Source organism: Eumetopias jubatus, unplaced genomic scaffold, assembly GCF_037043125.1.
Source record: "Eumetopias jubatus isolate StellerSeaLion01/CBP00866 unplaced genomic scaffold, mEumJub1_p1.0 scaffold_6, whole genome shotgun sequence".
Taxonomy (NCBI): Eukaryota; Metazoa; Chordata; class Mammalia; order Carnivora; family Otariidae; genus Eumetopias; species Eumetopias jubatus.
In genome coordinates, this window is record NW_028274812.1 from 136927867 (window position 1) to 136939728 (window position 11862).

At 41.2% G+C, this 11862-nt stretch overlaps 1 pseudogene; it reads left to right on the forward strand.

The window, feature by feature from the left end:
* The first annotated feature begins 2661 nt into the window (after positions 1-2661).
* On the forward strand, positions 2662-2743 carry LOC114212649 (U4 spliceosomal RNA; annotated as a pseudogene).
* Positions 2744-11862: the final 9119 nt, after the last annotated feature.

Sequence of the window (11862 nt, forward strand, 5' to 3'; positions counted from 1 at the left end):
ATCAATTCCAGGACCCTGAGATCATGACCTGAGCTGAAGGCAGACGCTTAAACAATTGAGCCACCCAGGCGCCTTGCATTTCAAAAGTTTTGGTAAAGGTTTTCCATATCTTTTCCTTTGTTCTTAGCAAACAGTTTTATCTCACAGCTACTCAAGAACAGAAAGCAGAAGAGAGTGGCCTCCAGGTTGTTTGCTCCCACAAGTGATATTGAGAAATATGTAACAAGCAGGGGCTACTGACCAGTCAGATCACTAGCAAAGGTAGACAGCCAAGGTCTCACTGAACAAACATTAGCCCTGTTTATTCTCCTCCCTCTATTTACTAGAGAACCAAAAAGTGGAGCTGTGGAGGGAAAAGGAAGAAAACTCATCATTCTTACTGTTCTTTGCTTGCTCAGAGTCATGAGACACTGAGACCCCCAAGAGATGAAACCACAGGTCCCCAGAGCTGTCCTGCTCCCTGAACAGAGGGGGACTGCAGGTATGACCCCAGAACTTTGAGAAGCAAGTAAGATAGAGGCTTCTCTACTTTCAATTAATTTAGGTAAGATTTTATCCCCTAAGATTATGATCCATAGCCTTATGATGCTTTTCTGATGTTGTTACCTCTGGAAAACATGTCTCAGGCTCGCCTTCACTCTAACAGAACCAAGCCTAGATTTGGAGATTTACTCCATTCCCTTCTCCAGCATGACATGTGAATCAAGAAGTTCAGAGTCCAGATATTTTATTTTTTTAACCTGGACCCTGGGAAATGAAAGACAGACCTGTCTGAGTTTATCTTCCTTCATTGCTGGGCAATTGCTTTGACCTCTTGACGTTGCATCTAGCCAAGAAATTCCTCCATGGGCAGCTACAGCATTGCCCCATTGAGCAAATGTTGATTTAACCTTTCCGGTCTCCACCCGCGACCAAGTTGTGAAAAGAGGGAGAACCTTGTTTTTGTTTACTGTTTGTTGTTCCGAGTATTTATAGGAAATTGCAATATTACTTTTCCACAGGAATCAATCACTGTATTGCCACTTTCACAAGCTGGAAGTGGAGAAAAGATATTTTTGGTTCTAGAAAAATGGTTCTAATGCCCTATTGCTGTTTTTCAATTTCCTGTTTCATGCTTAAGAAGATTTTTTTTACCGTCCATTAATTTTGTTACAAAATACTATTTACCTTAAATAACAAAGACCAAAAATTAATTCGGTCTGCATAGTGCCTTTCCTCTCATGATTTCAAATCATTCTTAAAATAAATCACATATATGCACAGGTTGTTTTTTTTTTTTCCTCATTTCTTTTTCCTGCCAGTCTTTTAAAAAATTTTTGATAAAATAAAAACACACATCCAACATGAACTATCCTTAAAACTTTAAAGTCCAGAACAGAATATGATAACACAATAAATAAACACTGTTCAGTCCAAATAAACACATCTTCCTTTTAAAAAATTAAAGTAGTTTTTGGGGTGCTTGGGTAACAGTTGGTTGGACATCTGACTCTTGATTTCAGCTCAGGTCATGAGATTGGGCCCCGCATCAGGCTCTGTGCTAGGCGTGGAGCTTGCTTGGAATTCTCTCTCTCTCTGCCCCTCCCACTCCCCCCCCCAAAAAAAAGAAGAAGAAAGAAAGAAAGAAAGAAAGAAAGAAAGAAAGAAAGAAAGAAAGAAAGAACGAACGAACGAACGAAAGAAAGAAAGAAAGAAAGAAAGAAAGAAAGAAAGAAAGAAAGAAAGAAAGAAAAGAAAGAAAGAAAGAAAATTTAAAGTGGTTTCCATTGTGATCTGCATAATTTGTTTGTTGTATTTCCAATATTTCTGCTGCTAGAATATAGCTTCTGACTGAAGTTAATTCTGTCACATGTTATTATCTGAAAGTTTTCCTTTTGTAGTTTCTAATTTGGTTTAATTTGGAGAAAGAACATTCTCTGTAGATAGAATGACAATGAAAAAGAACATATTTTAGCAAAACTTGTATACATGCCACTCTGTTATGTAATAAACGTTTCAGCAAATTCCTGGATACTTACAAGCTTTTTACTATCACTCATTAATGAGTTTATGCAAAGCAGTAATACTTTGGTAAGTGATTCATTATTCACTTGAATTTTGGGGGGTTTTCTGAGCATTTGTCATAATGAATCTTTTAAATAACTATTTTATTAAAGACAAATTCAACCGAAGAACAGTTTTGCCTATTTTGAGTGGCGTATCGCAATATTGCCATGATATTGACTTGATGAGGATTTGCTTTTCTGATTGCTTTTTAAATTAGGAAAGTAATATTTGCTCAGGTTTTTGGGGAGGTTCAAATGGCTCCCCAGGCACTCTCTTTTATTAGACTTTTTTAAAAGTGTCTTTTAAAGTATAACACATACATTAAAATGCACAGATTATAAGTGTACAACTCAATGAATGATACCAAAGTGAACACCTAGATGAACAACAATGTTTTTGGAACTGCTTTTAGAGAAACTCTGAGATTTTTGTACTTATTTTCCAAATATACATTGACTTAATTTTTCTCTTCTATTAGCCAAGGCTTTTTCTTTTCTATCTGGCCTTCTGGGAGATATCCTTTACTTTTATTAACTATGCCCCTAACCTTGTGTTCAACTCCTTCCATTCCATTATTTAACCCCGTCATTGAGTTTTTTAAAAATTCTGATAATGAGCTTTGCGCAGTGGCAGTATCGTAGCCAATGAGGTTTATCCGAGGCGTGATTATTGCTAATTGAAAAATTCTGATAATGATTTGAAATTTCCAATCGTTCTTTCTTGTTCCTTAATTGACCCCCTTTGTCCCCATAGCAGCCAGTACTTGCTTTAAGGATGCCATAGCCAGTGAAATTGCTCTGAGAATAATAAATAATCTCTTGTGATTTTTTTGGGTCTGTTTCCTCCAAGACCACTCTGTGTTCATGATAGTTTTTATTTTGCCTCTCGTTTATTTTCTTCAAATGCCTGTGATCTTTTGTCGACTATTTATGTGAGTGAAGAACTATGTGGATTAATATAGGTCAATGGAATGGATTTCACTAATAACTGTGCTTACTTAGAAGGCAATTTTCTGAATCAGAGAGTGGATTACAGCTCTGTGTGAATGGGCAGATTCACCACAGACAAGCTTCCATTTAGCAGATCAGTCTGTATATGGAGCCGGAAGGGAGGGTGTGAGTGGCCAGGCCGTTCTGTGGTTTGTCTGTGGTGAGGTTACCCACCCCGATCACTGCCTTAGATCCATGTTCATTCTTTTTACCCCCTGGCTGCAAGCTTGGAGGCTATCTAGCTGAGGATCATGGTCAAATCTTTTCACTTACATGTTTTGGCTTGAGTTTCACTCTGTTTGGGTACATTGATATGGTCCCGTTGGCTTTCTGACTCCCAGACATTTATCCAATTCACTGAAATTTCTGCTGATGACCTTCTGTTCATTGTCAGCATTCTAATGGACGTACTCATCCCTTATATATCTTTATCAACATCTCAATAGGAACTTGGGAGGAAGGGTAGGCAAATATACATGCTCTGTCAGCCTTGTACTTACAGGCCTAAAAACTATTTTGCTCAGTCAATCAAACATGTCTACATTTCCCTAAAACAGAAAGAAAGGATAGAATTATGTTAAAGTTTCTAATGGGAAAACTGCCAGTCCAAAATGTAAGAAGAATTATCCATTTCATCTTCCTAACGAGTCAGAAGACCTAGGGTAGACTCTTGGTTACTGCACTTATGAAGTAGGTGATAGCATGCAATTACTTAAGCTCTCTGGGCCTCAGTTTTCTTGTCTGTAAAATGGGGATAATGATCCCTTCTTCTCGAGGTGTTGTGAAGATCTGAGTACTTAGCGTAGTGCCAGGCGTGTACTAACCTGTAAATGGTAACCAGTAGCAACAGCGGCTGTAGAAATATCACTATCATCCCAGTCGTGAGACCTTCTCCCTGTTTTTCTCTCTTTTCCTAGACATTGTTGTTCTAATCAGTCAGAATTATTAGACCTTTACAGGTTTGAGTTTTGTTTGGATGACCTTCAACCCCTGACTCTACTTTAATCTCCAGATTGCAGGGAGCCTGGTGAAGATAAGGGAGAACAAATTAAATGCTGATGATGGAACAGCATGGACATAATAATAATGCTTTATGTTTTTATAGCAAAGATTTTCCAGCACTTACCTCATTTATTCCTTCAAAACATTATGATGTATATAGTTTAGGTATTTATTGGACATTTATCCAATACACTTTTTTTTTTTTTTTTTTTGAGCAAGTTAACTTTCTGGGCATCTATTGTAGGGGAGAACAGTTGTTCTACTCAGCTAATATGGGATTTTTCAAATGACCCATTGAAATCCAGTGTTATTTCTCCTGGTACTGGGGCCTTTGTTCTAAATGACTGAACACTTAGTTTTAGTAACTAAGACAGGTGTGCTTTGGTAAACATCTAGTGAAAAGCACTGTCCTATGCTAAGAGTTTACATGTTTTTGAACTCTTATTTTTTTCTTAATGGGGCAGTCCTAGATGATGGAACCTATATAAAATAGGTGGAGATGGGGGCTGCCTTGCTTGACGAGAGTCTGGGGACCTGAGCCCTGCCCATCAGGCACCACCTTTGCCTTCAGCCACTGTCAGCATTGTGGTTGCGGGGACACCTCTTTATACTTCGAGGGCTCCGGGGAATAGTGTGAAAGCCACTGATCTGACTTATTCCAAAGGTGAATTTTCTGGTTTCTATGAAAAAGCTACCATTTTTGAGTGCCTTATGTAAGTGTCCAACCAATAACCACAATAGTTTTAATCCTTCCAATAACCAGTCCTGGAAGTTATTTACTCTCCCATTATTATAGTAAGGGAACCAAAGTTCAAAGAGGTGACTGAGTTCGCCAACATCCCACAGCTAATAAACAGAGGATTTGGCTTTTTACTCACAACTGGCTCCAAATCCTAGGTCTCTCTCTTGCCTCAAAATGAATAAGAAAATCTCTAAGCTCCTCTCTGACAATGCAATTTTACAATTTCAAGATACTTTTAAAAATAAGAGCACAAAACATTGATCAAAAGAATAAACACGGAGCCAAAACCCAGATAGAGAAGGAACTAGTAGTACAAACAAACATAAAATTTGAGGGGAGACAGATCCATCTTAACTAGCCAGTCCGTTTTCTCTGGTCAGTGGTTCTTCCTAGTTTTATTGTACCAAGAAGTGTCTTTTTAGATGTTTCCTTTCTAAGCAGTTTTGCTTGATTTCATCTTTTTCAATGGGAACCCATGTTACTTAGGTTTCCACTCACGGCCATTGGGTCCTGTTTCATTTATAATTAATGACCTACTTTCAGACCTGTTCTGTCCATTTCCTTAATTTTCAGGACTCACAATGTGCAAGGTACTGCACTCAGTGTGCAGATGCATAATTGCTGCCTCAAAGGCACTTATCATGTTAGAATGAGGGAGACATGCCAGTATGAGATAGCAAGGAACGCACGTTCCACGTACATCCGTGAGAAGCACAGAGATTATTACAGGAACGCAGGGGTGGCGGGGGTCACTCTGCTCTGGTCCAGTCCAGACAGGCTTCGTGGAGGAAGAGGAGCTTGAACTGAGCCTCCAGGAGAGGTGGGGCTTTGGGTAAGAAGAGAAGACAGGTGAGGATAATTCCAGATAAAAAAGTGGGCAATTAGTAGGACCAGTTGGCCAGAGAAGAGGGCTGTATCTAGTAGTACCATTACCTCTTGGCAAGAATGAAGGTACTTTCTGCTGACCCTATTTCATTGGGAGAATATGGACCCAGTAATAGCACCTCATTTCATAGGGTGTCATCTTGAGTCTTTATGGAAATAATAAACATTGTCTCACAAAAAGAAGGGAAAGGCCACTTCCACGTATAATGTTTCCCCTTGTGTCTGCGCCTTAGACCAGGAGTTATGTGGGTCAAAATCCTCCTGATACAAAACTCTGGGACTGTATTAGTTTCCTAAGATGCCATAAAGAAGAACCATATACTGGGTGGCTAAAAACAACAAAAATTTATTCTCTCCCAGTTCTGGAGGCTAGAAGTCTGAAATCTAGGTGTTGGCAGGGCCATGCTCACTCTGAAAGCTGTTGGAGAGAATCCTCATTCCCTTTTCCTAGCTTCTGGCGGCTTATTGGTAATCCTTAGCATTCCTTGGTTTTTCAGCTAAAGCACTTCGATCTCTGCCTCCGTTGTCACATGGCCATCTTCCTGTGTGTTTCTCTCACTTCTTTTAAGGACACCAGTCATATTGGACTAAAGGCCCATTTTACTCCAGTATGACATCATCTTAACTGATTACATCTGCAATGACCCTTTTTCTAAATAAGGTCACCTTCTGAGGTACAAGAGGTTAGGGCTTCAACATATCCTTTCAGGGGGACACAAGTCAGCCCAGAACAAGGATGAACAGGGCCATTGTGGAACTCTAGGAGGAGGGTTTTGCCTGAAGAGAAGGGTGAAACTAAAAGAGTACTTTCCTCACAAATCTCTGTGAAAGTTTGGGGTTGTAAGGCAATGAATGAAACACGGAAGCTGGGAGAGGAGTGGGGGGAAGGGAAGAGAGGAGGAGAGGGGGATGATCAGGTGGGTAAGAATACTTGTTTAGCAGCACTCAAGAGTGTCATTAGTAAGACTTTGTGACCACAGAACAAGATGGAGACATTATTCAAACCCCCCTCCAACCTCACTTCAACCTCCATGCAATATGGCCCAACCAAGTGCGAAGAATATGGAAAGGATAGACAGTTCAATTGGTTGGAAAGGGAATACTTTAAAGAAGTTAGCTGCCGCTTGGGGTAGGAGTAACTTCCGCTACCGTATCTGATGACATAATTGGATATTAGTTCACTCTGAACACAGAAACCAAAACCAGCCCATACGGAATGATGCCTTACTGTAAGGGTGTCTGTAAAAAGGATTTAGTAGGAAAATTATCCTGGATAACTACAGACGCATGTGTCCTGGTCAGAAAATTCCACTGAATAAAGAACCTCAACTCATTAGGTCACATTATAGGAGCTTTTGGAATAACTAAAGGAGGCTCTGGGGGAACATCTCACTATGCAGAGATAAGCCTAAGAAAGACATGCTGTGTGTCTCCCTCCCTTGGACACTGAGCAGCTCGAGAAGTCTCTGCTTCCCATCCCCCCATTGGTATTTGGAGTTTGGTGGGTCTTCATTGCCCATCAAATATACGAAATCTGACTTCAACTAAAAATAAAGCAGGGTATATACAGAGAGACAACGAGAACAGAAATCAGTAAAGGATGACATTTTACCTACAAACAGAGGTACAACTGTCCTCACGCTAAGAATGTAATATGAATGAATAGAAAGACAAATAGAACAGAATTAAAAGCCCAGAAAGAGACACAGAAACACATTTAAGATATGATAAATATGGTATCTCAAACATACGGGGAAAGTTGGACTTCTTAATAAAAGGTCTTAGGGACAACTGAAGAGTCACTCGGAAAAATATGTAATTGAATCTGTACATCGCAAAAAATAACAGGGAAAACCCCAAATGAGTTTGGAGGTATCAATGTATAATATAAACCCATTTATTTTTCTGAGAAAATTTAGGTGAATTTCCAATGTAGCAGTTGGAAAGCCTTTCTGTGACTCAGTATTCAGAAGAAATAAAGGAAAAGATCCTATCAAAAGATCCTATACAAACCTACCCAGGTATAAACACACTCCTTTGTATGGCAAAAATCAAAAGACAAACGACAAACTGGGAGAAATATTTGCAACTTAATCAATAAGGGACTAAGCTCTTAATAGTTCAAGTACTCCTAAATCATCAACAATAACAACAACAAAAAAAAAAACTGGCAGAAAAATGGGCAAAATGCACCAGCAGACAATTCATTGAAAAAAAAAGGAAATAGCCTTGAAACATATGAAAAAATGTTCAACCACACTTCGAATAAAAGAAATTCAGATTAAATTATACTGAGATATTTCTCACCTGTTGGATTAGTAAAAAACTGACCAATACATTCAAGCTGAGTGGTCTTGGGGCATCTGGCACTTCACATATTGTAGATGGGAGTGCAAAATGGTACAACATCCATGGACGGGAGTCTAGCAACATCTAACAAAACTACGTATGCATTTACCCTTTGACCCTGCTCCTCAGAAACCTCCCAAAATACACCCCTACCAATACAAAGCAAGTTTGCCCAAAGCCATTCATTACAGAATTATTTGTCATAGCAAAGAATTGGAAATGCAAATGTCCATCAGTGAGGTTTGGGGTAATAAACGAGTATAAGGGATAGTACACAATGGAGTATTTGGCAGCCACATAAAAAGAATGAAGAGGAGTACTATGGGCACAGAGTGTTCCCCAAGATACATTGCTAAGTGTAAAAAAAGGTGCAAATTAACGATGTGCTATGTATGAAATCAGAGGAAATAAGAATATAAATGTACACGTATATATTATTTGTGTAATATATATCTATAATATCTGTCATATATACGCACTCATGCACGTATGTGTGTACATATGCTCTGGTTCCTTTGTGGAAAGGAACCCTGGAGGGATAAACCAGAAACTATGGTCACCTACAACAGATGTGGGGAGGGGTCTAGGGTAGAGGAGTAGGAATAGAAGTGAGACATCTCTGAGGAAGTCTTTTTATGTGGTTTTGATCCTGAACCATGAAAATGTGTTATACGGTGAGAAGCAAAATGAAGTAAAAAAGAAAAAAATTGAATATGTTAACTAGGCCATTTAGACAATCATCAGAATCAGAGAGATTCTTTTTTTTTTCTTAGATTTTTTTTATTGTCTTAGAACAGAGAGATTCTTGAGTTGAAATGGTCTCCATAAAATGATAAGCAGCAGACAAGACCTCTGGAAATATCAGTCAATACAGAGAATGAGAGCTCAGTTCAGGTGCCCCAGGACGGGCCCACAGCTAGCTCTGGAATGGTCTGGAAGGATGGTTGGTAAAGACCACTGACTCCGGAGACGTGGTAAACTTGGGTTGAATCTGCTGCTCCCCACGTCCTAGGAGAGCCACTGGATCTCTCTGAGCCTATAAGGGAACTGTAGTAATACCTTTTCCACAGGTACTGTAAGGCTTAAGTGAAGTATCGCACAGTGAGAGACCTGGTCCACACAAATTAGCCCATCCCTCGTGTCTGAGGAAGGACCTACAGAGAGCTCAGAAAGAAGAGATGACTGTGAGGTCAGGGGGCCTGTAGCCTAGGGAGGAGAGGGTCTTGGGAAGGAAGTGCACTTTTCTTTATGGCATATCTAGAAACATAGATTCTAGTCCCCCCAGGTTCTGTGAGCACTGCAGACAGAAGGTTCTCACAGGGGCAGGGAGAGGCATCTCCAGGGGGCACATTGTGCCGAGTGTGCCCGAGAACACCCGCCCAGGGACCCAACGTTAAACCCAGTCACTTCTGGCCTCCCCTGCTTGCTTCCTTCTTCCTCTGCAGTGTGGTTTCCCTTCCTCTCTGGAATTCTCCAGAAATGACTGGAAAGGAGTTTAGATTCCTTTGTTTTCTTTTGACCTTCAACTAAGAAGAGTGACTCATGTCCAGAACAGGGGAAGAAAGGAGCTTTGAAAAGTGCCTGCAGATTTTTAAATCTTTGAGTTCGGTCTGGATGCTACTGGGGACCAGCACTGGGGTTATTTTTACATTCATGTAATTTTGTCTCAAGAAGAGGCCAAGACACAGAAGTCCCAGTTCCTGGAGTCTGGGTCTGCAACCCGGGGACAAAGAATGGCTGGGGATGCCAAAGAGAAACACAGGTGGCCCCTGGTCTTGGATCCCAAGTTGCTGCTAGTAGATACTGATTACAGGTGGGACAGGCAGTTTTTGATTTGACTGATTAAGGAAAAAGAAAAAAAAAACCTGTAAGGTTTAGGCAAATTAATCTTGAAGCCCGATTCATTCATTCATTCCTCCATTCATTCATTGGATAAACATCTATTGAGTACCTATTACATCAGCTTGCATTCTAGTTGGGAAGATAGAAGCTAGGGAACCTACCTGATTAAGGTACTTGCCATGGTTGAGAGGAGAGTTCACATCGGGAGGGATGTCAGGTTCTTAGGTTTGGGAGGAATCTTAGATGCCACCCCACCTTACCCCTCAGGTGCTGAAACTCAGAGCATTCCTACCCAAAGCCATAGAGCGGCTTAAGGGCAGAGCCCAGAATAGGCTTGGGGTCCCCAGCACTATTTGCATCCAATCTGCTCCACAATGCTGGAGTGAGTGAGAGGAGGAAAAAAAAGGCTAGAAAGTATGTATTTATTTGGTATGGTGGAGAAGGTAAGTCGATGACTTAATTTTCTTCCTTGAAATTCTGGAAGAAGAGAATTCTTTGAGACCAGGTGCTGGGTGGGTAGGGAAAATGTATTGAATTAATCATTTCATGATTCACTCACAAGTATGGGCTTCTTGGGATGACATCCATTAAGATCGTGAAGGAAGGCTTCAGCATGCTTCACCACGCTAATGAAAGATGAGTCACCTTGCTATCTCATATACTCGTTTCCTTTTCAAAATATGTCCCTTTGAATAAAAAGGCCTAGCTATCGTGGTTGAACTTGGATTCACTTGGTCTCTATGGCAACCACAGCGAATCCCCACAAGTCACAGGAAAAGGGCACTTGACATCCTGAAGCACAATAGACAGACCCTTTATATCATAGCCATCCCTCTCCCCATGAGAAGGGAAGGAGACACCATCAAATACACATTCCAGAGCTGCAGGAAAAAACCTTCCTGCACCCGGCCTGATTCTCGAATCTGCTGCCAGTTCGAATCATTCATGAATACCCCTGCTTGTGACAACTACAGATTGCTCTCTGACACCGCCCCCACCCCCCCGACCCCAGCCCAGACAGAAGTGGATGTAGTTACGATGTAGATGTGTCAGAAATTGGCTTCACTGCATAAGACAGATGATGCAAATGAGCAGCAGGTTTAAACACACAAGGTTTTATTCTTTCACCACAAAAGTCCAGAGGTAGGCAGCCTAGTGCATCTACAGCGGCTCAACAAAGCCTTTTGGGAAACGAGGCTCCTTCCAGTAAACCGTTCCACTGCCCATCCCCAAGGTGTGACACTCCGTGGGGTAAAAGCTATCACGGCCTCAATCCAGGTGGAAGAGAAGGGAGGGATGGTGCGAAGGGTGGGTGCCAAGTGTCTTTTAAGAAGGTTTTACCCAAGTTGCCACACGACATTTGCACTGACGTCTCATTAACCAGCACTTAATTACTTGGTTACACCTGGTTGTGGGGGAGGTAGGACAATATGGTCTTGATTCCTGAGAGCCTTGTGCCTGTTTCAAAAGCAGGAACTCTTGGGCGCCTGGGTGGCTCAGTTGGTTAAGCGACTGCCTTCGGCTCAGGTCATGATCCTGGAGTCCCGGGATCGAGTCCCACATCGGGCTTCCTGCTCAGCCGGGAGTCTGCTTCTCCCTCTGACCCTCTTCCCTCTCATGCTTTCTATCTCTCATTCTCTCTCTCTCTCTCTCAAATAAACAAATAAAATCTTAAAAAAAAAAACAAAAGCAGGAACTCTTATCATAAGGATAGAGGGGAGCCAGCAGTCCCTGGCATGATGTGTAATCTAGGTGCTTGAAGAGCTGCATGAACACATTTTTCGCATCTCAGTCCAAACTATAGCTCAATTTTAGCTCTTAGCTCTGGTTCACAAGCCCGCTGCTTAAAATTGTCTTCATAGGATCATGGGCCAGGTTATGGTATTGGTGGGGAGATTCCATCTCAGTGTGGAAGTAGTGGGATGATGAAGCAGAGGGATGCTCCCCCTGCCCCTGTGGACCACTGTCTGTTGGAACCAGAGTCTGAGTGTGGGGGCCAGCCATTGA